The 25,195-nt window shown below is 40.0% G+C and overlaps 1 protein-coding gene and 1 long non-coding RNA gene across 4 annotated transcripts in view; both read right to left on the reverse strand.

The window, feature by feature from the left end:
* Positions 1–25,195, reverse strand: part of cacna1bb (calcium channel, voltage-dependent, N type, alpha 1B subunit, b) — a 219,325-nt gene that overhangs the window by 145,047 nt on the left and 49,083 nt on the right. The window lies entirely within an intron of this gene.
* On the reverse strand, positions 9,958–16,774 carry LOC116034745. Its single transcript, XR_004101195.1, has 3 exons — positions 16,649–16,774; positions 15,346–15,351; positions 9,958–9,968 (listed from the first exon to the last, which is right to left on the reverse strand). It is a non-coding gene; the product is annotated as an uncharacterized LOC116034745 (long non-coding RNA).

Below are 25,195 nucleotides of genomic sequence, written 5' to 3' on the forward strand. Positions count from 1 at the left end.
TCGGCAATCAATAACTCACTTTGTTCTGCTAAGTGCACACATGTTTGTGTGTCTGTATGTGTGCATGTTGCCTGTGATTTGATGAGTGTGTAGACAGACAGTCGGGCAGGGAAAGAAGCTATGAGTTTTAATATCCCTTTATCATCACCACAATATATCCATGTGGGCGCCAGACACCGGCAGAGGAAATATGGAGGGTGATGCTATCATCCGTCTCACACACACACACACACACATTCTTATTATCAAATTCACAAATACATTTACAAAGACACATTTATACTAAAGTAATACATTACATAATTTCCAAATAGGTGTACAAATTCACACATACACAATAAAGTACCCAATCCTGTGTGGTTCATTAAATGTATATGCTGGGATTTAGCCTTTCCTCGCTGGAATAAAAATAGAACCTGAACTAATTTAAGCTTGAAGGAACAATGGCAGAACAAGAAGGAGAGATACGAGTGATTCATGCTACACATCAAAATCTGTACGAAGGAACACACACTTCACTTCATTTAGTTGTCTATTACTTTTTGTTCTTCATGCAAAAATATGTGACTTGGAAGAAAATGTATGATTGATAATGATGTTCAATCCCGGGTGAATGCTTTTACAACCAAATTACACTTTCCTCCTCACAGTTCGATGGGTGAGCTTTCATGAACATGAATGGAAGTGTAAAGTGGCCAATGACTGAACACAATGGTTGACATGCTCACCAGGAGACAGTGTTTGAACACAGTCCTACTCGTTAAATATAAGACCTTTAGAATGCTAATGTTGCTACGGGATGTGTCAATAGGGAACTATCTGCTAAGTTAGCCATAACAACAAAGTGCCAAAGACAAATGCAGGGCTGTTTGTTTGGCAGCTTGTTAAGCTTTAAAAAAATATATATTAAATTTAACTTAGAAAGTATAGTTTGACATTTTGGAAAATGCTCTTTTTTTGCCAAGAGTGAGATGAGAAGATTAATACCACTCTCATGTCTGTACGATAAAAAGTGTAAAGCTACAGCCAGCAGCCAGTTAGCTAGCTTATCATGTAGACTGCAAGTCTGCAAGCACGGGCAAATAGCTAGCCTAGCTCTGTCCAAAGGTAAAAAACAAAAAAAATCTGCCTAACCAGAACCTCTAAAGCTCACCAATCAACAAGCTAGATCTTGTTTGTTTAGTGTGTACAAAAACTGAAGGGTAAAAACAACATGGATTTGTGAGATTTGAGTTCAATAAAAAATCTGCTCTGCGCTCCATCCAAGCGGACCTAGCGGTTAGGTTGCAGATTGCAACCAACTGAATACCTCTCCCTTTCCAAGCATGTAGTAGAACCTTCGGTGGCCTTCACTTCAATGTAAAAACACAAGCAAGTGTTTGGTTTGCCGTTCTTGGCTACAGTAGAAACATGGCGGTGCAACATGGCGGGCTCCGTGGAAGAGGACCCACTCCCCTATGTAGAGATGAATGGCTCCTTCTAAGCTAACAAAAACAACCAACCATTCTTAGTTTCAGGTGATTATTTCGCTAATGAAAACATAATTATGAATACTGTATTCCATTCCTGCCATACCCTTAAATCCTAAATGCTGCTCCTTCAAGAGATAGCCAAAGTCATATCCCAACATTTTCAATGATTCCTTTAAAGAAATTGACAGAAAACAGCGAAAATAAAAAAGGTGAAAGATGTAGCTGAGAAAAAGAAGTAAAATGGAGAAACACACCCTTCTCGTGAGGCTGAGTGATGTAGTTTAATTACTGCGACCCTGCCCAGCTGGGGGCCGGGGGCTGTGATTGAGTTCTTCACACATCCCAGTAAGTGGAGACGGAGGCTCCCAGAGGACACACAAGAGAATATGGTGCTGAAAACCTGACTGAATAACCGCCTGCCTACCTGTCTGTCTAAACATTACCAGCTGGTCACGGAATGTCTGTCTGTCTGTCTGTCTCTCTGCATGCTTGTCTGCCCTACATCTGAACAAAACAAACTAGTGAATATTTTAATTAGCATACCTGCTCGCCAAGCTGGCGCTGTTGTATTAAATATGTCTATCTCCCTGCCTGTGATTTCAGCTTAGGGGTGAGAGAATTATCCCTGAACCATTCACCAGTCTATGCCGGGGTCTAAAATGAATTTGAAGTATTTTAACGCCTGTTGAAACACATCAAACATTTTCAAGTGTTCCTGCTTTGTTCTGGAGGAACTCAATCGCCTTTCCCTTACTACTAAGGCAGGTGTCGTATCAATTCATGGCTATTAAAGCTTTTATTACTTTCACCTGGAGACACCCACTGTAGTGGTCAAAATTATCTCTGAAATGTCTATTCTATCCCATTAACAAGAGTGCATGGATGTGCTGGCAGACACACACAGACAACACACAATGTAGGAAACAGACCTCATCATTAGACACAGACCATTTCTTGCCAATAAGACCCCGTTTCTATCATCTCATCAATGGGAAACGAGGCAACCAATCACGAGACGGGCTTCAGTATGTAACATCCTGTTTGTGAACAGGAGTGTGTGTGTGTGTGTGTGTGTGTGTGTGTGTGTGTGTGTGTGTGTATATGTGTGTGTGTGTGTGTGTGTGTGAGAATGGTGGTGGGCCGTATCGTCATGACGTTATATGATGTGAGTGGACAGCTGTGACAGATTCAGTAGAGCAAGCATTTTCCACAATGCACATGAGGACAGAAGGGGGTACTCATGAACTCATCGTGGCTGCCAGAGCCACTCGCCATCAAACATGGCTGCTGTTGTATAGCACACACACACACACACACACACACACACACACACTTCTTATTAGACTCATAAACAAGTCAAAGACAAGGGACTAAAAATACAAGCTAGCTCACATCCTCAGGCTAGGATGTAACTGATTTTTCTGATCACGCTCGATCAGCTCGGGTCTGACAACCTCTTATTTCCTTTACATCCAACAAAACTGCCGAGAAACAATTGAGATGATATTATTTCAGTAAATTGTGTGAGATCTCACAGAAGTGGGTTTTCTAAGGTGGAATCAAACTTTCCACAAGTTCAAACTACAACAAAAATGGCGTGGCGTGTGCAGATTATGACAGAATTAAACTAAAATCACTTTACTAATTACTGGATGGGAGGAGTAATTAGAAACATTACCTCATATACCCCCCAGGGGAAAAGAAGCTAACCGACATAAAATAAACAATTAACATTGCTACAGGATTTGATGTAATGGATGTTGTGTTTTTTCATATAAAGCATTTTTCTGAGCAAACAAAGTTTACAACAGACAATAATGCCCTTTGCATCTTTTCCAATGATGAATTCAATGTAATGCGTATTAGGTATACTTTCCGCTCCTTATTATCCATATTTCAATACTCTTTTCTAGCTTGATCATACAGTATAACAGTAATAGGTTTAAAGCGTAACTCTCGCCAAAATGCAACCTAGGGTCTTTTTGTGAATGTACCCGAGTCAAACTTTCGTTTAAAAGCATATTTAGGACGGAAGCGCCACTTTTAAGATGTACCGTATTTTTGTTTTTCGGTCAAATGGCCTTTTAAATGGGAGTACTAGGGGCACTTTTATGCTAGCCTCAAAATAGCTATTTTTAAAACACTAAGAAGGCTCGACACAACATGAAAGTTTGCTCGAAGTATCGCCAGGGGCTCTACACCTTAACTACACCGGTGCACAAGGGATATACTAAATCTGTGGCTACTTGTTTTGATATCGACTCGTTTTGACTGCCGAGGTGGTAGCGGCCGGAAACAACAAGAGCTACGGTGAGTTGTTCAAAACCTCTCTTTTTAGTAAACTCTGGGTACACAAACAATGTTCTCAATGCTCGAGTTCATGTGTAGAACCCCTGGTGATACTTGGAGAAAAGTTTCATGTTGTGTCGAGCCTTCTTTGTGTTTTAAAAATAGTGATTTTGAGGCTAGCATAAAAGTGCCCCTATTACTCCCATTCAAAAGGCCATTTGACCGAAAAACAAAAATACGGTACATCTTAAAAGTGGCGCTTCTGTCCTAAATATGCTTTTAAAAGAAAGTTTGACTCGGGTACATTCACAAAAAGACCCTAGGTTGCATTTTGGCGAGAGTTACGCTTTAAATGTGCCTGCTTTCTTATAGCTCACATTATAAAAACCAAGCAGGTTTAATAATACTTGGACATAATAGAAAATGTGATTTTGCCACTGGTAGAATTAGATGAGAAGCTTGATATCAATTTAACAACCTGATCTCACATCATGAGATGACATCACCTCTTATCCGCATTAGGTTACGTTACTTATAGGGCTGTCAAAATAACGTGTTCATTTCGATTAATTAATCTGAGAAAAAAATAACGCGTTAAAAAAAAATAACGCAGATTAATCCATTCCATATTGACGTTTGACCCGGAGTCGTTCTAGCCACCATTGGACTGTAAAATGAAGGAGGGAGATGAGAATGTGCTGCCTGGATCATTAATTGGAACATTTACTTGTAAAAATCTTTTCCTGCCAACCCTGGCTACCGAAATCTGGTGCCACTGATATGTCTGTGCTTCTCTCTGATGCTCTGAAGACGATACAGGCAACACAAACACCGCTGCACGTGACGCTAGTTAACACTATACTCGACAGCAGCTAACGTTAGCCTACTGCTAGCTAGTTAACACTATACTCGACAGGAGCTAACGTTAGCCTACCGCTAGCTAGTAGCTGGATTAAACACGGTTAAAATGCTGACAGCTAACGCTAAACGGTGTAAAGTTTGACTGTGTTTTACTGTAGAGGATTCAACACCGGTATGTAACAATCTGTAGCTGCCGTTAGAGAAACAACACAGACGGTGCGTTCAATGAAACTGGTAATTTACAGCCTTGTGGTGCATTTGAAGTTATTGTAAATGTCCTTTTCCCATCTGGTGGTTGTTTTTGTCGTTCAACAGCAATTTACTAGTGAAATAAGTTATTGTTATACATTATTATTAAATCATTTAATTTTGACCATATGGCCTTAGCAATAAACAAGCCGTTCTTTAATGTCACCAACTTTTGTTTAGTACCCTTTTTTTATCTTTTCTTTTTTTACTTTCTTAAAAAGTATCGGTTCAGGCACCGTTAATTATGTATGCGATTAATTTTGATTAATTAATCACAGAGTACGTAATTAATTAGATTACATTTTTTAATTGATTGACAGCCCTAGTTACTTAGTTACATAAGTTTAAAAAAAAGTCAACGTTGACTTTTGGTTTCAAATGGGACACGAGCAGCGGCCTTCTGGGTGAAATCCACCCCGTCCCCTAATGTGGACTTTGAGACAGAGCTGTGTTGATCCAGGAAAGGGTCCTAGTTGACTTTCCAATGGCATTGTTTCCATGGTGCCACTTAATGTGGTGTTAAGAGGTTGTGGTCGTTTAACCCTTTCCTGTTTCAACATGAAAAGGTCCATGTGCACAAAGACAGGTCAATGTAGAAATTGTTTTCCCAGTTTGTTGTGGAAGAACTTGACTGGCCTGCACAGCCCTGCACAGAGCCCTGACCTCAACTCGATCCAACACTTTTGGGATGAACAATGGGACACTGACTGAGAGGCAAGAGTGGGTGAAAGTCTTGTGTTTTCCCCCGGAACTTCTTCTGGACACAAACTCCACTCCCCTACTTGAAAGCCCTGTGTTTTAGGACCCGCCAATCCACACCGACGACCTCCCTACGCAGTCTTATACAGCGGCAGTCAACGTGGTGCATACAGTATTAAATAAGTGGAATACATACGAATTACAGTGCATCACTTTTTGTAGCTATACATACAAATGGTTCATGAGAACAGCCTGTGTAACTATATCCTTGGACAAGTGCAACCAACAACAACAACAACAACCACCACCACCAACACTTTACTGGGGATTATTTAAACCTAGTAAATAAAGAGTGGAAAAGCCATATCCGACCAGTGTGTGCACTGCTCAGGTGGAGGTCTGAGATGTGTTGTTTAGCCAATGCTTGCACAGTCCCGACTCAGTAACACAAACAAAACAGCCAAAGAGTAGGTGTTCCCCCTTTACCCGCCCCCCCTTCTCCACCTCCACTCCTCCTGTTCCCTCCTTCTCCTCCTATTGTACATCTGTCAATTAATCCCAGTAATGAATCCCCAGTAAAGTTGTCAAAAACTAACACACAGGTTGCTCCTTAGTGCCACAGCCAGATTAGGTACTCATGGTTCATTTTACGCATGCTGTTGTTGCCCCTCCCAGTAATTTATGACTTTATTTATAACCTTATTTATTTGCAAACCTTCCTTCTATAACCTTAACATTATTTCCTGCACGCTGTCCCACTCAAAACAAACATACGCTGTGTCCCAATCTATTGCTTCATACTAATTCTTTATATCCTACAAGAATACATAATTTACACAGTGAAGAGTGCACGATGACTAGAGGGGCTCTGAGACAGTCAGACCCAGTCCAATTAGACCCGATCCAAAATGTAGTGGACCCAAACAGACCCAGATAAAGAGAGCACACACAACGCAGCAGCATGAGGCTCCAACAATTAACGAGCATCTGTGAGCAGCAATGCCTTTCATTTCCCCTGAATTCCACAGTTTCAATTCTCTCTGCCTCAAAAAGAATATTTCTCTCCAGTTATGATAGACTGAATGATTTGGACTTGGGTTACTAACCAAGTGGAGTCACAAAGACCTCATTTAGAGCCTCTGTTATAGTGAGACTTCTCATTAGAAGGAATCTGGCTTGGAAGTTTTCCTAAAACCATCACATTTTTAAGGGCTAACCTGAATCTTTCCCGGCAGAGGATGTCCAATAAATCATTTAGCCAATGCTGGAATGAAAGTATTTTGGATGTTTTCCAATGCTGGGGTACAACCTTTTTTTGCTCTGTCAATGTCCGTCAGTGTGCGACATACTAATTCTAGGCAGGACTTTAATATGTGGTGTGTTCACACTGGAAACGTTACAAAAAAAAAAAAAGGTACCCTGTGGAGTTGTTTTACTACTAGCAGTATCCTTTAGTTTGCATGAGGATGTGGGTGACACGGTGCACATGCCGACAGTTTCATGCTATTCCACTAATCTACAGGTGGTGGAAAGCAGCAATGGGCATTACATCAGTGGAGAACCGTCAGGGCCTTCTAGGACCTCACACTGTGCCTAAAGATATTCTAAAAAAAAATATTTAAAAATTCATGGCTGGACTAGCATCTGAATATTTGTTTCAGAGCTGGAATTGTCATGCAGTGCTATAAGAGAAGACACAGTAAGCTAGGATGGAAGTTTGTTATTTTCTTGACAATGGAAGGGGGCTCAGAGGGCGGGGAAGGTTTAAGACCTAGGTTCACTACATGGATATAAACAATGCAAGTTTCAAACCTTTACAAATGTTTTCTTATTTAGACCTCAAGTACACACAATGTACTGTATTTTGGTGCGTAACAATGCAAACAGTAAACTGATTTTTGGGGGGGCACTTTAGGGCAGCAGAAACAACACAAAACTCCACTCTATGAGAGAGGAAAGTTGCAGGCCTGACAGCTTAACAATGAGCTGAAACTCACTTTCAAGCCCTGTAAAGCCAAGGAGCTGCAGATTCAGCTGATAATTTTCCTTAGGCTTATCACTTTGAGCGACCACTTTCACTCTTGTTTTGTAAAAATATTGATGTCAGTATGGATATTTAATGCTTTTGATGGAAACTACTGTCCTGCAATGCAATGTGCAAGAGAATAAAAGTCGCAAAATATAAATAAGTAAATAAATTGACAGCTCCTGGAAAAAACAAAACAAGAAAAAACCTCTTCAGAAAAAAAACATTGTCATTGCTTTCTCATAATTCAGTTGAATTCCAATGTCACAATTTGATGCCTGTCATTGGAAGTCATGTCAACACATCAAACTACTAGGGCTGTCCTCGACTAAAGAAATTCTTACTCGACTAACTAATCGATTAGTTGATTTAATCGACAGATCTGTAAAACTGAGTTTCTCCACAAAGAATCATGCAAAAGCACCACTTTAAATCTTGTGGTTATCAGAGATGTGCTCATATGTTTCTTGGAAATTAGTTATTCAGCATGAAAAAATGACTAATCGACTAAAGAATTCTTAGTCGCCTAAGACCTAAACGATCGATTACTCGACTAAAAGGGGGCAGCCCTACACTGTCCAAGGTGTTCCAATAAAAGCACTGCAGATCAGACAACCCATCACCATACATGGGTCCAGACAGGAAGCAGATGCACAAGTGAGAACATTGAGTTACTGTACATTTTTAGATGACACAAATGAGAGCTTTTAGTTTTGGACAAAACAAGACATTTGAGGATGTCATTTTGGGATTTGGGCAACACTGATCCACATATTTCACCATTTTATAGACCAAACAACTAATCGATTAATCGAGAAAATTGACAGATTAATCGACAATGAAAATAATCTGTAGTTGCAGCCCTGGCAATCTGTGTTTGGTGTACACGTTTCATTTAACTTTTGATGCTAAAATATTAGGATTAATGTTTTCAATAGTCCAGCCATTGAGTAACACCATATTTTTTACTGTATGAGCATTATTGTAAAGGACACGTCCTCCCAAGGAGACATCCTGACAAGATGTGCTGTGATTTATGTGTGGGAATGCAATCAACCCCAGCCTGCATAGCTGAATCGTTTGTGGAACGCTGCATGGGCGAGACATTATGGGTAGACTCTCATTGTAAAGATCATGAGGTACCTCACTGGAAATATAGCCTGCAGGGGTTTGATGAATCTGGTCCTTCATATAAAACTATATTTTCTGTGTGCCCCTCTTCTGGCTGTACAGTATATAATATATAAGTGCAATACATTTCAAGTAAAAAAAAAACTTTACCAGGGTGCTTACTAAAAAAGCTAATAAAGAACAACAGAGAGAAAGAAGAGCAGACACAAACATTAATAAAAGTAAGATTAATATAAAGCCAGACAGTACAGATATTGAAATATTTGACAGAATGTGTTTATCTCAGCCAGAGGAAGTCCTATAACTAATGAAATATATATATTTTTACACAGCTGAAGAAATGAAAGGGGAGAGAGAGAGAGAGAGAGAGAGAGAGAGAGAGGGGGAATGACATGTAGCAAAGGGCCGCAGGTCAGAGTCGAACCTGCTGCGTCGAGGAGTAAACCTCTATATATGGGCGCCCGCTCTACCAACTGAGCTATCCAGGCGCCCGTAACTAATGAAATATAACATATGATTAGCAAATATCGTATGTTTCCATTCTTCTCCACCTGCAACTATAAACAAAGACAAAACAGAAAAATGATCGTATTCTACAATGTCTGCCAATATGATATCATATATCAACAAATATGTGTTTTTATGGCTGCACCATTCCATCAAATAGGAATTACTCTAGTAATTGGCCACACAGCACAAATGTTACAAACATATTTATCTATATGATAAGCACCTTTTTTTGATGAAAAACCAACTGTAATGAATTGTATTGTGAAACTAAAATACTACCAAGCTATATAAAGTATGTAGACAATGTAGACCAATCTTTGTACATTTTATGACAAACCAATTGAAAGGCCAATATTTGCGCTAGTATTTGAATCATACTATAAATGGTTCCAGTGTACAGTATATGTAATGGATAATGTAGAGTGGGTCATTATTGCGAATTAAAACCGTGACAGGGTGATCTATAGAAATAAGATATAAGATATATTATATTTTAATTCATTCCCATGCATGTCAGTAGCAGGCAGTTAGCCAACACAACTTCTAAGGTTTATGCAAATGACACGCAATGATGTCACCAACATGCAAATAAGTGTATGAAGTCATCTAGCAACTTTAAGCGACTTTTGAAACTATAGTGGTGGCTACTTTCATCGTAAAAGAGTTGGCAACACTGATCGAGTATTCAACAAGGCTGTGTAATAAGTAGGGCTGTCAAATGATTACATTTTCTTAATCGTGATTAATCGTTGAATTTCTATAGTTAATCGCAATTAATCGCATGTTTTATCACATGAATAAAATTGTATTATTTTGCATTTCAGAACTGTTTTTAAGCACATATTAACAATGGAAAGCAATTCTTACCAGTGTATCATTTTTCTTTTTTTTTTAGAACAGTGAAAGTAAAATTACAACTATTAATCTGTATACATAAAACATTTGTTACAGAAAAACACAATTAAAGCATACAATGTAAAACCGGAGAAGAACTACTAAAGAACGAAGGTAGCGATAAAAAAAAAAGAAAAAAAAGAAAAAAAAATGCATAGTGCATATAGAGAGTTTCGTTCCTCTATACCCTACCCAATCCCAGTCTGTCATTTCTACTCATCTAACTCACTCGGAAGGTATAGTAAAACAGTGCATATATGTATTTTATAACTTTCATTGTGACAGGAAAGAAACCAAGGGTTGCCAGGTCTTAATGTATTGTGCTAAGTTGTCCTTCATTACATATCTTATCCTTTCCTTACCAGTGTATCTTGATTGGGAATCAAATGAATGCAAAGAAAGTGACTTTATGAACTTGATTTTAAGATTTGTTTATTATATATTTAATCTAGTCACACATGTGAATCTAGAGTCAATATTAGGGTTGGGTATTGTTTGGTTTGGATACCGGTGCTAAAGCGGTACTTTTAAAACGGTACCGGTGCCTTAACGGTGCCTGAACCAATACTTTTTAAGAAAGTTAAAAAAAAAAGAAGGGTACTAAACAGTTGGCGACATTAAAGAACAGCTTGTTTATTGCTAAGGCCATATCGTCAAAATGTTTAATAATAATGTAATCACTATAACAATAACTTATTTCACTAGTAAATAGCTGTTGAATGACAAAAACAAGCACAAAAGGGCATTTAACAACAACTTTGAATGCACCACAAGGCTGTAAATTACCAGTTTCATTGAATGGCAAAATAGTAGCCTGTTAGGCACGACGCAAAGCCGAGTGAAGTGAAAATAAATTAATAAATGGCGGCATGCGATTAATACAATTAAAAAAAATTAACGCATTACGTTCATCCCTTAATCGCATCGCGATTAACGCGTTAATGCTGACAGCCCTAGTAATAAGTGTATGTATATAACCATGGGAATCAACAGAAATCAAAAAACATGATAAAGTAAGTTACAAGACAGAACATATTTCAGTATGATTCTAACCTTGACCCTATTAATTGATATACTGCTTAATAGAGAATGAATAAATGACAATTTGTAATGAAAGGCTCCACGATTACAGCGATAGTTTTTCTGTCTGTTGTCATTAGGATTCTGCTGTGATACAGATGAAACTCTAATGTTGTCTTCCGAGAGTTATGATTGTTATATTGATTGCAATATATTTGGACTCAGTTTGTTTCTCATCACTTGCTGGCCCCCTGTGGTTACAGGTAATAATCATTGGTCTCAGCAAAATATCATGTGAATTAGGAAGCCTTTGAAGACATTGAAACTTCACGCTGCATGCTCAGATTGTAATAGCATCCGCTAAAATGTTTACAGTACACATTTGTTAAGCACCATGTCTCATTTACACCACCTCAGTGTGAACAAACAGTCTTTTTATTCTTATGTCTTGTGCCATTGGTGGTGAAAATAAACTCCAGGCCTGTCGACATGCTAACAGCCAGGCTGTCGCTCACAGAAGTGTAATCAGTGGGGAGATCTGTCTTTCTTGGAAGAAAAGCTCCCTATTGTGCAGCCACTTCTTGCTGAATTTAGATCACTGGCAAACGGATTTCCAGACTCTCTTTCTTCATACATGTACACTAAAAGACAACATTTTGACAAGACAGCACCAGTACTGCAGTTTATTCCAAAACCTACCATCGTAATGTCAGTTATATAAAATTAAGATCTTATTAAGATCAATCAAGAGAATGGTTCTAGGTAACAGGGGATTAAAGCTCATTAAATGAAAATAGTAATTGTAAATATTTGGGTTCTTTAGTCACGCAGCTGGCAAGGTGTGAAACAATTTAGGCACAGACAATTAAATTGTGGCTGACACTGAGCGCGACAATATTTAGAACAATTATGGTGTACTCAATTATTATATGTTTTTAGCAGAACAGCTGGGTGCGCATTATAAAACAAATGACAGATTGTTTTTAAAATGAAAGCAAGTATTACTGGGACAATGCGGAAATTGTAAAGTGTGTAAAATGTCTGAGATGAGAAGGAAGAGTGTTTGGGTGCCTGGGTGTTCTAGTGGTAGAGCGCGCACCCATATATAGAGGCTCAGTCCTCGACGCAGAGGCCACAGGTTCGGCCTGCGGCACTTTCCTACATAAACATTTTGACATGTAAAGATAGTGTTTGACAAAACATGACAAACGATTAACCAAATCCAATCCACAGCATGGATACTATACACACACAGCACCATTTATATACTGCTTATTTCAACTAGTGTTAAAATGAAGTGCCCACAGAGAAGAGAACAAATGCGGATGGGCCGCAACCTTGGGCAGGATGGGCCCTGCGCTAAAAGAGGAAGCATGACTCACATGCTGAGATAATATACCTTATCTTAAATCAGCAAACAGAGATTAGGTATACAGTATGTACACTGTTGTGTTTGCATGTTTGGGTCATACAATAGTGCTGTGTTTCAAATATTCAGCCAGTCTGCACATGTGATCATGTTCATTCTGAGCAAAGAAAAAGAAATGCACAGCAGACAAAAATCTAAAAGCTCAAATTAAAAGTTGCCGTTACAAATATTGAGGGAATACCCCTTTAAAAATGTTGACAGAACATCTAACTAAAATGGAACAAGTGTCTGTCTGTCTGTCTGTCTGTCTGTCTGTCTATCTGTCTATCTGTCTGTTGATTTCCTCAACAACCGTTCATCCGATAGACTTCATATTTGGCGGGTGTATTGCTTGTTGTAGTGCGAGCTCTTGAGAGCTATGGAATATATGCAATAGCAGTGTGTTAATTACAATTAAATTCTGGTGTATTTTATCAGAAGACACCACCAGGGGGAGGACAATCATATTTCAGGGGGGGCGCGGTGCCAGCCCGTGCCCCCCTTCTAGTCCCACCCCTGACTGTGTCAGGTACCCAGGGACCTCATGTGAGGAGGGCCAAAAAAGATGCTGGAAAGAATAGCTGTGGATGCAGGGAGGGGCCCATAGAGAATGCCTTTCTACAGGACACAGAATTTTGTGCTACACCCCTGCTGGATATGTTACATTGTAGCAAACTCAAACAATTCAAGCCTCAGCAATGCAACTTTCAGAATGAACGTTTTTGTTCCGGGAAATAGCCTCGTCCCAAATAGTTAGCTGTTAGCAAATGAGACATATACTCTAGCATTGCTGGGGGACGCAGCTATGTCATGGCGGGTGTATAGTATTGCTCAGGACCCAAGGAAGTGCACTGTTGAGTGAGAACTTGTTTTAATGAGCGGTTCTCGAGAAAGCTGCAAGCAGCAATATCGGAGGCCAAGCAATCAGCTCGTTCCAAACAGGCACATTTTCAATCCAGGCTGCAATATGCTTTCACCGAAACATATTTCGCCAATGCAAAATAGAGATATGGTTGTTAGTTTGGGAAGGAAACGCTTCAAATACAGGTCCACCGAATCCAGATTTTTGGGGTTCCGCCGAATTCCGAATCCACTGGTTAAGATTCTGCCGAATCCGAAACCGAATACCGAATCCCACTCCCACTCCCATCCTCAGTCCATTAACACAGTAAACACATTAATGAAGTAAACAACGTCCACAGCAGTGTATTTTTCATTTTATTTTATCTGTAAAAAAAAAAAAAAAAAAAAGAATAGGTAACATTATGCATATATGTTTTTAGCTGTGACTGTCCTTCCTCTGCAGTACCTGAAGTTGCTGCATTTTGGCTGCTGTCTGTAGATTCCTTCATGCACAATTCGTATTCTTTCGAATGTTTCATACCAAATGTCTTAACAGCAGCGATGTTATGTATTGTTTAGGGTCCTTGCCACCACAAGACAAATCGGCATTGCAAATTGAACTTCTTTTGACTGAAAGTACTGCCAAAAAACACTTTTTCTGCTCACGAGTTCCATTTTCACTTTCTCACAGCCAACTGCATTGAACGGTCCACCTACGTAAACACCTTCCCGTAATCAACGGCGGCGGCATTGCGTCAACCAGCGTAACGCGCGTAGTGCAAGCGTAGGGTTCGGTGGAAAAAAATTATAAGGTTCGGCAGAAACCGAACCCCCGTCAAAAAGCCCAATATTTGGCCGAATCCTGGATTCAGTGCATCCCTGGTTAAACTGAAACTTTATTTAAATGTATGCATTTGTTTGTTTCAAGCCATGTTTCAGTGAATGCTGAGAGTCTTACAGATTACTTATAATCAGTAATCAATTCATTAAGGAAGAATGCATTAGACAGGAGATACCTTGTGCCTGAAGTCAGTGAAGGCCAGTTTTCATATGGGATCTCATCTGTGAACATAAACAGCTCGGAGGTGCAGTTATTGATGGTCACCAGAGGGCCTCAGGAATTCACGTTTCCTGGTAACCAGACGTTGGACCAACTCAGTCTCAATAGGATCTGACTGGGAAAAGAGAATTAAGTGGAGCTAAGCTAAATGAAATCTGCTGTGCTGCAGGCGACCGTTTTTTTTTTTTTTATGGGTGACAGAGGATGTAATCTATGCTAATCAATTTACTCTCCGTTGACAAATTAAAGTTTTAAGCAAACATAACGACCAGTGCATCACGGCAAAGCACAGCAGATATAAAAGTAATACAATTTGTCCCCAAGCAACATAATGTTAAATACTTTGCAAGAATACCTTGGTGTCATGGTTTGGTCACGCATCCTTAAAGGAGAGAAATGCCTCAAACCAAATGGTTAAATGGTCCAGACGGCTGATTGGTGAGCCACAGCTTTACCCAGTGTCCCTGTATACCAGACAGTTACGGAGGACAGCTACCTCTATTTTTAATGAACACTCCCACCCTTTACGCAATGATTTCCAGCTTCTTCCCTTCCGATGGAGGTTTTTAGTCCCAAGGTGCAGAACAAAGCGGTACAAAAATAGTTTTGTTCCTGATGCTATCATTGAGCTGAACAAGCTGTATCGATATTTGCACATACATGACAGGAGCATTTTTAGTTCGGTTTATAACCTGCTTTTATCTTGATTTCATTTGAGAGAATATTTATTTGAATGGTTTATATTTCTCTCTCCTGTGCGTCTTGATTGGTTGAACCTTGAGTACTTGTATCGGTTTTTAGTATGTTTTCATAGTTGTGTGCCATAATGGATGTCATATTCTTGCTGCAAAACAAATCTACCTAAGGTAACAAATAAAGTAACCTGAACCTGAGACCATTATACTATTAAAAAAAGAATAAACAACCAATGATTGCTCGTAACGTTTTCACAGCAGATATTTTGACTTGTCATTGCAGGAAAAGTACAGGTGAAGGTCTCACTTTCAATAATAAAATTACACTTAAAAGAGGAGGCAAAGGCTTGTGTCGATTTAAATGGTTTGTTTAGAAGAGAAAACACCGTCAAGTCAGATCATCTGTGCATGAATGAATGAAACCAGACCCAGCCTACCCCTTACACTTTACTGGCATTAACTAAATCACTCACATCCATTTGTACCTGTTTTAACAGCTAATCTGTCACTCGCTCACAGTAACATCACCCAGAGTCTTGTTTTGATTTGCAGGAAATGAGCAGGACACACAGAGCCAGCTAAACACACTGTGTTCCTGCTCCACTCGTCTCTAATCAGTTTGCATGCTTTGGACTGCTAATTTCATATCCGACCCACTTCAGGGTGTTTATTATAACAAACATGTATTATCCGCTTCAAGAAGGAAAAGACCACATTTTAAACGCAGAGCTGTTTTTTTGTTTCTTTCTTCTCATGCATAAAATTGACAACTAATGGGTCTTGTTAAATAGAGCCAGTAAAAGATGAAACACTAATCTCAACATCCAAACATGTGTCTAAGCTTTGCAGTACATGTGCAACCATTTATTGCTTATATTAAACCTCTCCACAAGACAAAGGGGGATTTAAAATCATTGAATTATTGACTTCATAAAAGGCCAGCTCACTGTTCTGCTGCATATTACACATTACCAATCACGCCTGGATGGGGTAGATCATTATTTTCTATATCTACTGTTGGATGGGAGAGGTAAGAATAAGAATTCTTAAAAATTTAATTTCTGTCGTAATGAGAGGTATGCATATAATATGTGTTACTTTAAAGGATAATTTGTCGATGAGGAGTCTGTAGGAATATTACAACTATGTCACGTGGGGCACCCGGTAGCTCACCTGGTAGAGCGTGCGCCCCATGTACCAAGGCTCAGTCCTTACTGCAGATTTGATTCTGACCTGCGGCCCTTTGCTGCATGTCTCCCCCCCCCTTTAAAATAATCTTTATAAAAACAACAACAAAAAAACTATGTCATGCAATGTCAGTGTGCACCTCAGATTATTTGTTCTGGGAGATGGGTCAATCCTAAACACATAAGAAGCTGGGTCCAGACTAGTTTAATGATAGCCAGACATTATTTTAAGAGGATGGAAGAATGAAGGGGTGCGCTTGTGAGATGGCTAGGGTGGCGACGTTTGAAATTATTTCATATAAACGGTTGGCCAGATTGGATGTATATACTAGGAAATGGGGAAAGTACCTGAGCTTTCTGGTGGGCTCCTAACAAGCTTTGTGCTGGGGAGAGACGTGTTTGATGGGCTTATGGTGTTGTCATTTATACATATGTTTATTTGGTTTATTGTCTATTATGTTATTATTTAGTTGTATGGTCTTGAATATTGTAGTAACTGTGTCATCTTTTCTTGATTTTTGTCTGGGTGGGTGGTGATGACGGGGGGGGGGGGGGGTTCATGTTTCAAATTGTATGTTTTGTATGTTGTTTAAAATAAAAATGGTTAATCACAAAATAAGGATAATTTGTCAGTTTGAGTGGACATTTTACTCCCATCATATCCCCATCTGATTTTAACCCCCACCTCCACCCTACGATTTGGTTGATGCTAGAATGGATGGTCGGAGGGTTGGGCAAAAGCATGACCCGCCCTACTCGGCCTCTGATTGGCTTACCCTGACATTCTTACACTGACCTTAACCAATCTCACTCCTCACGCCTAAACCTAACCAAACGATCAACCAATCAGAGGCAGGTCATGCCTTCGCCTCCGGACCATCCATTCCAGCATCAACCCTACGACTTCTCTGTAGTAGAACGGCACACTACCTCGGCTGGACCTTCACTAACCTGTGGAAACTGATACAATATCTACTGTACACACAGCTGGTTAATCCACTTGACATACTACTGTATATGATATAAATAAATAAATAACCAAAAATAATAAAGTAGTGCTGTCAGTTAAACGCGTTATTAACGGCGTTAACGCACACCCATTTTAATGGCGTCAATTTTTTTAATCGCAAAGTTTGGCCTAGCAAACTTTGTAGTTTTTTTCACATGCTGTTGCAACAACTAGTTACGTTAGAAAAACTACAACACCACACGGGATCTAGCTAGACCTGAAACAAAACAACAGGCACGCCGCACACACTTGTTTGGGCTTGCGAGCCAGCCAGAGAGTAGTAGGCTACCGTTACGTTTTGAGTGGATGGCGAGCGTGAGACGCCGAAATGGATGCCAATAAGATTCTGAATGGAAAGTTTACTTTTAAAAAGTTGCCAAATGGTTCCATTGACAAGACCAAAGTGATCTGTGTGTTTTGTCGTTGTGAACTGAGCTATCATCGCAGCACGTCCAGCCTGAAATACCACTTGATGGCCAAGCACACAGCTGATGCCAATTCTCCGTCCCCTCGTCAAAGCCAGGCGACAAAAGCACAAAGCAAGCCGATCCACTTTTCCATGTTGACAAGAGCATTAAAATGAGAAAAAATAATTGGACAAAAAGAAATCAAGGGACATTTAGAATAGATAAAAATGTGCGATAACTTGCGAGTTAACTATGGCATTAATGCGATTCAGTATTTTAATTGTTTGACAGCACTAATAATAAGTATATATGAACACCTACACTATTTATGATACAATAGAATTAGATATAAACAACAAATATAATTAACTGTAATATTGCCTACTGTATGCTATGGGTACACTAGCTAACATCCTTACCTCTCTTTACACACACCACATACACACACACACACAGAGAACACAGAACAGAGAGAGAGAGAGAGAGAGAGAGAGAGAGAGAGAAGGAGAGAAAGCAAGAGAGGGAGAGTAATAAAATAAAGTTATGTATGCAGGCTATAGCTAATCAATGTTGAAAATGAACCGGTATGGCCGGCTGTGTTCTGAACACCATCACCCATAAATCACCTTGTCTATACAAGGCCATTACTGAGAGCTATTAACTAGGCAGTAATCAGCCTTCAACTCATTAGCAACAAGAAGATAAATCAACACAGTGGCTGTTGCATAATGGAGGCCTTATCACAGGAACTTTAGCCAGAGAGGCAGCGGAAGGCGTAACAGAGCTACTAATTACACAATTAAACAAAAGTAAGAGAAATGCATTTAGAAATCTTAAGCAGTTTTCAACCCACTGAATATTGCTTATATTATGAATGTAAAAAAAAAAAAAAAAAAAAAAAAAAAACAGCACAAAAACTTGAAATAGATTCAAAGAGGCTTCTCAAAACTATATAACATCACACACAGTGGCTTTAAATATTTTGTATGAGGACCAAACAATAATGGATATATACGATGTCAGTGGTGTAAACTGGCCAACTGCTGAATACCTGAACATTGATGTTGCATATAATTATCTCACACGTTTGTGCAGTGCAACAGCACAAAAACGGCTGATGTGAAAGATGAGTAGAAAATGACCAAAATTTAACCATCTGAAGTCACAGCTTTAATAACAGATTACGGTCATATTGTTGTGAATTACGAACGTGAAACCTTTTTTTAGGCAGTTCAAAAAAAGGAGAATTTACAGTAAACCTGCAAAACACCTTACTCTGGTTATTTTGAATCCATTTTTACAGAACACAGATTACAGACTGACTAGAACGTTGGAGTGTGGAGTGTAAGGTAATGAAAAGAGAGAAGTAGGTCCTGGAGGCATCAGGAGGGTTCTGGAATAAGGTTGTGATAAATGAGGTGGAAAATGAGCAGGTTATGTTTGGGAGAGCCCTGGGAAGTTCACACCTGTGCCTCCAATACGCTCAACCTACAGGTCCAGACGCCGCCAAGCCAGGGGACCAGCCCTACCCCCACCCCCACCCCCACCCACACACACACACACACAGCTGCTTGTCATAATGTTTCCTGTACAATCTGACTGAGGTCCCTTAATTACATTCAATATCTTTTTATTATTTACACACCAGCGTCAGTAACGTAGCAATACATCATTCATCTCCAGATAGCCACAAACGCTTTAGGTCATAAAATCAGCAAGGGAGGCGCCACGGAGGACGACATGCATACATGAGCATAAACACATAAAAACATTACCCACACGTGCACAAAAACTTATCAGTGACTGAATCTTGTCTCCTTTGCCTCTGTCTCCCTCCCCCACTTACACTCTTGATCTCTCGCTATTATGTCGGTGAATTGGAGCTGAAGAGAAAGTGGGAAGCCTTGACACAGAGCTGCTAATGCAGAGTAGGGGGGGAACATCTATAGGACAGTGAGGGATAGACGCCACTGACACTGCATTCAACACATACTCTAATACCCCCGAGTGGCCTAACAAACACACAAACAATACAACGCAAATACAAACGCAAAACAATACAGCTTATGCAGTCCATTGAAATATGACATTTCTGAAGAATATCTCATGAAAAAAAACTATTTAAGCCCACTAATTACAACGAATTAGAACTTTTGGCTCCTAAACCAAGCTTGTAGAATAATGGCAACAGTATAAGTGCTTGTTTATTGTCTCGTGCCGTTTGGTGCAACACATAGTATATGCACAAGTACAACTATCTGCAGTGACAGTCCACCTCCACGTTTTTTTCTGAAGTCACGTTTGATCACGCAAGTTTCTGTGAGATTCCAAGTTCTTGGAATTGCCACTCTGAAATCATAGGCCAAGTGTGTGGTCCTGCGTCTTGACTGAATTGTCTGGTGTGTGTTCTTACGATTAAATTATGTCTGTGGTTTCCCACGTTTAAGAATCTGTTAAGATTTGAAAATCCTCTAGTGTGCACCAGGCATTAGGCAGCTTTAAATCGGTATTGCAGAAAAATATTGCATGCACAACCTACATTGTTAGCCATGATGGAGACATTTAAACTTTTTTCCCCGGCTTTACTCTCGTCTGTTTGGCTCATTTGGCTGGTGGCTAAATGTTCATGTAAATGGTTAGTTCTGATGGTCTGTGTAATTACCAGGTGACTGATCCAACAAGGTCCAGGTGGGGAACGGGGTATGGTATAGCTGTATAGCTTTGTTCATGAAGCCTGAAGCTACAATCCATTCAAATGGCATCATAAAGCTCTCTAGATATATTATTCTAAGTGCCATATTTCAAGTTCCAAGGCCACTTAGACCGCTACTTAGTGTTGGCTCATGTTCCATTTAATTAAATCCAACTTTTTATGATTTAAACTATTATAGTCACACGTTAAGGAGCAGGGGAACATTCAAGGAGGGTTAATTTAAAGTTTTGTAGATTACAAAATCTTATTTCAACGTCACATCTCAGACCAGACCACACTTTGTTGGTGTAGTCATAGTGCTGTAAAGTGCTTTGCGGCACTAGCATTACAAACTTTTACAAAATACGTTACATCTGACATCAAGCTAAACAAGCTTTACAAACTGAAAGATGGTCTTACAATTACATTTTGTTTCCATTTAAATGGGAATTGTATGTGTTCCTGTCTGAAATGATTTTGAACCAGCCCCATAAATTCAGTGAATATTCATACAGAGATACATTAATACTGCTGCACACTGACTGCAGTCTACTTTAAGCACAGGAGAGGGTGAAATATACGATGAGAGAAACATGAAGTCGACTGACAGAGTCAGAGACAAAGGTGAAGGAAGAACACTATTTTTAAACCGAGAAAGAAAGAGAAACGGGACATGAGTTCACAGGAATGAATCAAATCAATCAGCTGGACCGGTTTACCAGCTGGCACTGTGCCTGACAGCCAATGTGAGCGAGTGTTTGTTTCAATCTGTTCGCCAAGCTGCCGTCACGCTGTTTGAAAACACAGAACCATAAAAGTTGAAATATATACATATATATAAGACCTTCGCTGCAAAATGAGAAATAATTATTATTCTAACTTTTACAAAACCTGATCCTGTGGGAATATTGAACTTCATTTAATCATGGTCTTGGTGATGGCGCAGTGGATATAACACATGCCTTTGGTGTGGGAGATCTGGGTTTGATTCCCACTGCGATACATCAACCAATGTGTCCCTGAGCAAGACACTTAACCCCTAGTTGCTCCAGAGGCGTGCAACCTCTGATATATAGAAATTGTAAGTCGCTTTGGATAAAAGCGTCAGCTAAATGACATGTAATGTAATGTAATTACTTGAAAGTGAGCGCTCAATATCTGATAGGTAGTGATAAGTAGCCTATTGTGGTCAATATCTCTGCATTGTTCCAAAAAAGGGTCTGTACGCCGGGCGCATGGTTCAAAAGGGTTGTACTTAGTGTCTTCATTAATTCATAGGTGTGTTTTGGGCGTAACATGCAATAAACCAATCAGAGAGTCATCTCCCATTCCCTTTAAAAGCCAGGCGTGTTTGTACCTTGGCACATTGCTATTATGATGGCGGATTTGCACCGTAATATTTTTATTTGTAATCTTTTGCATGTTTGTGTGCTGCTGTGCTTCCCTGTGTGTGTGTGTGTGTGTGTGTGTGTGTGTGTGTGTGTGTGTGTGTGTGTGTGTGTAACAAGCATAGTGTGCGCATGCTGTGCACGAGCCTAGGTGCATTTTACTAATTCGCTGTTAAAATAACAATGAAATGCTGCGATTTTGACTTTATACCAGGTATTTTTGGTCAATGGCACGATTACTTCCCACTGCCTCGAGATAGCAATATGCCAAGAATGCACCTGAACACACCTCCCTGTAAGACCAGCACGCTCATTGGTGCAAAGAGGGGCGCATGTGCATTTGCTATTTAAACGACGTGGGCGCTGGACAGGAAATTGACAACTGTGTCGGTCTTAAACTAGGAAAAACACTTTGCGCAAGATAGAGCCCTCCGTGTCTTTTTCAGAATTAATCGCTAGAGTTACAGAAAGGTATGTTCAGTTTGTTTTTGGTTTTTGGGCTTTTCCCTTTATTCGATAGTGACAGTGGATGGACAGGAAAGGGGGAGAGAAAGAGAGAGGTTGACACGCAGCAAAGGGCCACAGGTCGGATTCGAACCCGGGCCGCTGCAAAGGTCTCAGCCTACATGGGGCGCACGCTCTTACTGGTATGTTCAGTTTAATAAAACACCATTCTCCTCCACGTGTATATGCGTGTTGTTTAGAAGGACTGACCCTTAAAAGTTGATGATTCAAATCAAACAGAGAATGGTTATGGAAAGCACTGTGAGCAGCATTGGATTTTATTACCAAACTAAACCAAACAAGGGTTTTTTTTTGTTTTTTTTTTACATCACAGATGATAATAAAAGGCACTGAAATGTAAGTGTTAAATGTCCCATATTGCAGGATAAGGTGCTATATAAATACTGTGATTTATCAAAACGCCCAATACACAGAAATGCACACAGCTCGTATTCACAAACTTAAAGAGACAGGCGTTTCATACAAAGGGTGAACACAGGTATATTTAGAGAGACAATCAGTCCCTCCAGAAAAATGTGATTATGTGATCGCATAATTCAATGCATAATCAGCCAAAGTCCGCATATTTATGCGGGGGCCACATTTTTTCAAATACGCCGCACTTTCGCCACATAAATTGCCGATTTCCGCGCAAAATATGCAGGGCTTGCATGATTTCATAATCCCCGCATTTTCATTGAACATCATCGCAAAGCTGCAAACCCCGCGATGAAGCCATGATGAAAACGCAGTTTTTGCAAGTTCCCGCAATTTCATCGCATAAATATCCCGCATACTCCATCGCATTTTTTAAGAAAACGTGCCGCATAATCAAGGATTTTTGCCCGCAACAATCACAAAAAAACTCATTTTTCTTGAAGGACTGGACAATATGAAATAAAGAATGTGTTTTTTGAACACTAAAGCTTGTAAAAAAGGTTCTAGTAGAAACCCAAAATACAAGCATGAACCTAAAGGTAGTTACACACCAACCAGACGGGTCGGGTCCCCGAGGTCCAAAAAGTGCATCAGATCACACCGAAGAGACGCCGAATTGAGCATACTCTCTGTGCGTGCGCAAAACGTAATACGTCTCCATAGCAGCAGGCGGCGCTGCTCTGTATTGTTTCCATTAACAGTCCGATTGTTTCCCAGAAAATGAAAACCGGCAGCTGATTGGACGAACGCGTCACGTGGTTCTTTTTTCTCCGGAAATTCACAGCCAGACTGTCATGGCGGCTTGTTCAGAATACGATCTCATATTGTACTAAAATAGTTCACCGAAACGTGTTTCTGAAAACATTTTAAGTGAGAAATAGGCCATGCAGTTGCTGAATCTGTCTTCGTTTCAGATCGACAAAGGTTAGTTTAAAAGATTTTCGTCAGATTTTGAGAGGCTCATCCGCTCGCCATTTCCGGGTGAGTCCCGACTGCCCTGTCTCCGAGTGAACATGTAGGGTCGGCCAAAATGAAGGCCGACGGCTCCTCGGACAGACGACGGCACGGAACACACCGAACAGACTCGAGTCACCGCCGATAATCGGCTCTGTGTGTCAGCGCCCTAACCCTAACCTTTAAGGCCAGTGTATGCTAGAAACGAAGGAGTTTGTATGACGTATGTGTTGTCTGAACATGTCTGAAGGTAAAAGTGTTAAATAGCTGCTTCGAATGGCCACACTCAAAGGCTGGGTGAAAAGCCTGTCATTATAGTGAGGGAAAAGCCGGGATGCATCACAAAATAGGAATAATAGTCAAGCTTTCGGACACCCTGCTCAGGTATTGTTATTGGTTGTCCATGAAAAGTGACAGGAGTAGTCGGTCAAGAAAGAAAAAAGGAGTTTGGGAGTTGAGTTCAAATCTCATCGACTTTCTCACATGTCCAATCAATCACTGAGTATTGGCTATAACATATACATAAATATATAATTTAGTGTGGGTTAGTGTTCTGCAGGTGCATTGGACATGTAGTATAATTGGGCATAGGCCATGAATAATGAACAAATGAAAAAAATGACTATGAATAATGCACACGAAACTAGTCAAATGGTCATAATTTTATTATGACTGAAGAAAGCCCAGACATTTCTTTTTCAGTATGACATCATACTGAAGAATTCACAAACTGTAATGTGGACCAGTTTTATAAGCATGGATTCCTAATTTTTCTTATCTACAAACACATTTTAGTAGCCCACATCCACACATGCAAACACACCCTTTAGTAGATAAAGTGGATCAGCGTACTAGCCGTGTGTATGATGACTGAAGTGTGCAAGTGCAAGCACATGTAATTTATCATGATGTGTTGTGTCCTCAGGCACTGTCAGAGCCTTTAAACATCTGTGTGTGTGTGTGTGTGTGTGTGTGTGTGTGTGTGTGTGTGTGTGTGTGTGTGTGTGTGTGTGTGTGTATACGCTTGCATGGTGGGATATTAACTTGTACATACGTGCTGGTGCCAGTCATGTCTGCTCTCAGCTGCCTGAGGTTCAGTACCAGCTGGACGGGTGACAGCGTAACATGCTCCAAAGTAATTTTACAGCTTCCTGTCTAGGAGGGAGAGCAGGTGTGTGTTGGGCTCATACCTCCAGCTAAAGAGACGCCTGTTTGGACATGATGTCCTGTATGGCATCTTTGTAATGGGCAGAGAGAGAGAGAGAGAGAGAGAGAGAGAGAGAGAGAGAGAGAGAGAGAGAGAGAGAGAGAGAGAAAACAGCAGAAAAGAACAGATATCAGGGAAATCTGAAACCCTGCAGACTTAAATTTTGCGAGAGCATCCGGAGTCCACAGAAACACAACAAACATTAGGCCAATTTCAACATTTAATTGGGATCCAAAAAGAGCAATGACATTT

The sequence above is a fragment of the Sander lucioperca genome, chromosome 14 (genome assembly GCF_008315115.2).
Source record: "Sander lucioperca isolate FBNREF2018 chromosome 14, SLUC_FBN_1.2, whole genome shotgun sequence".
Classification (NCBI taxonomy): Eukaryota; Metazoa; Chordata; class Actinopteri; order Perciformes; family Percidae; genus Sander; species Sander lucioperca.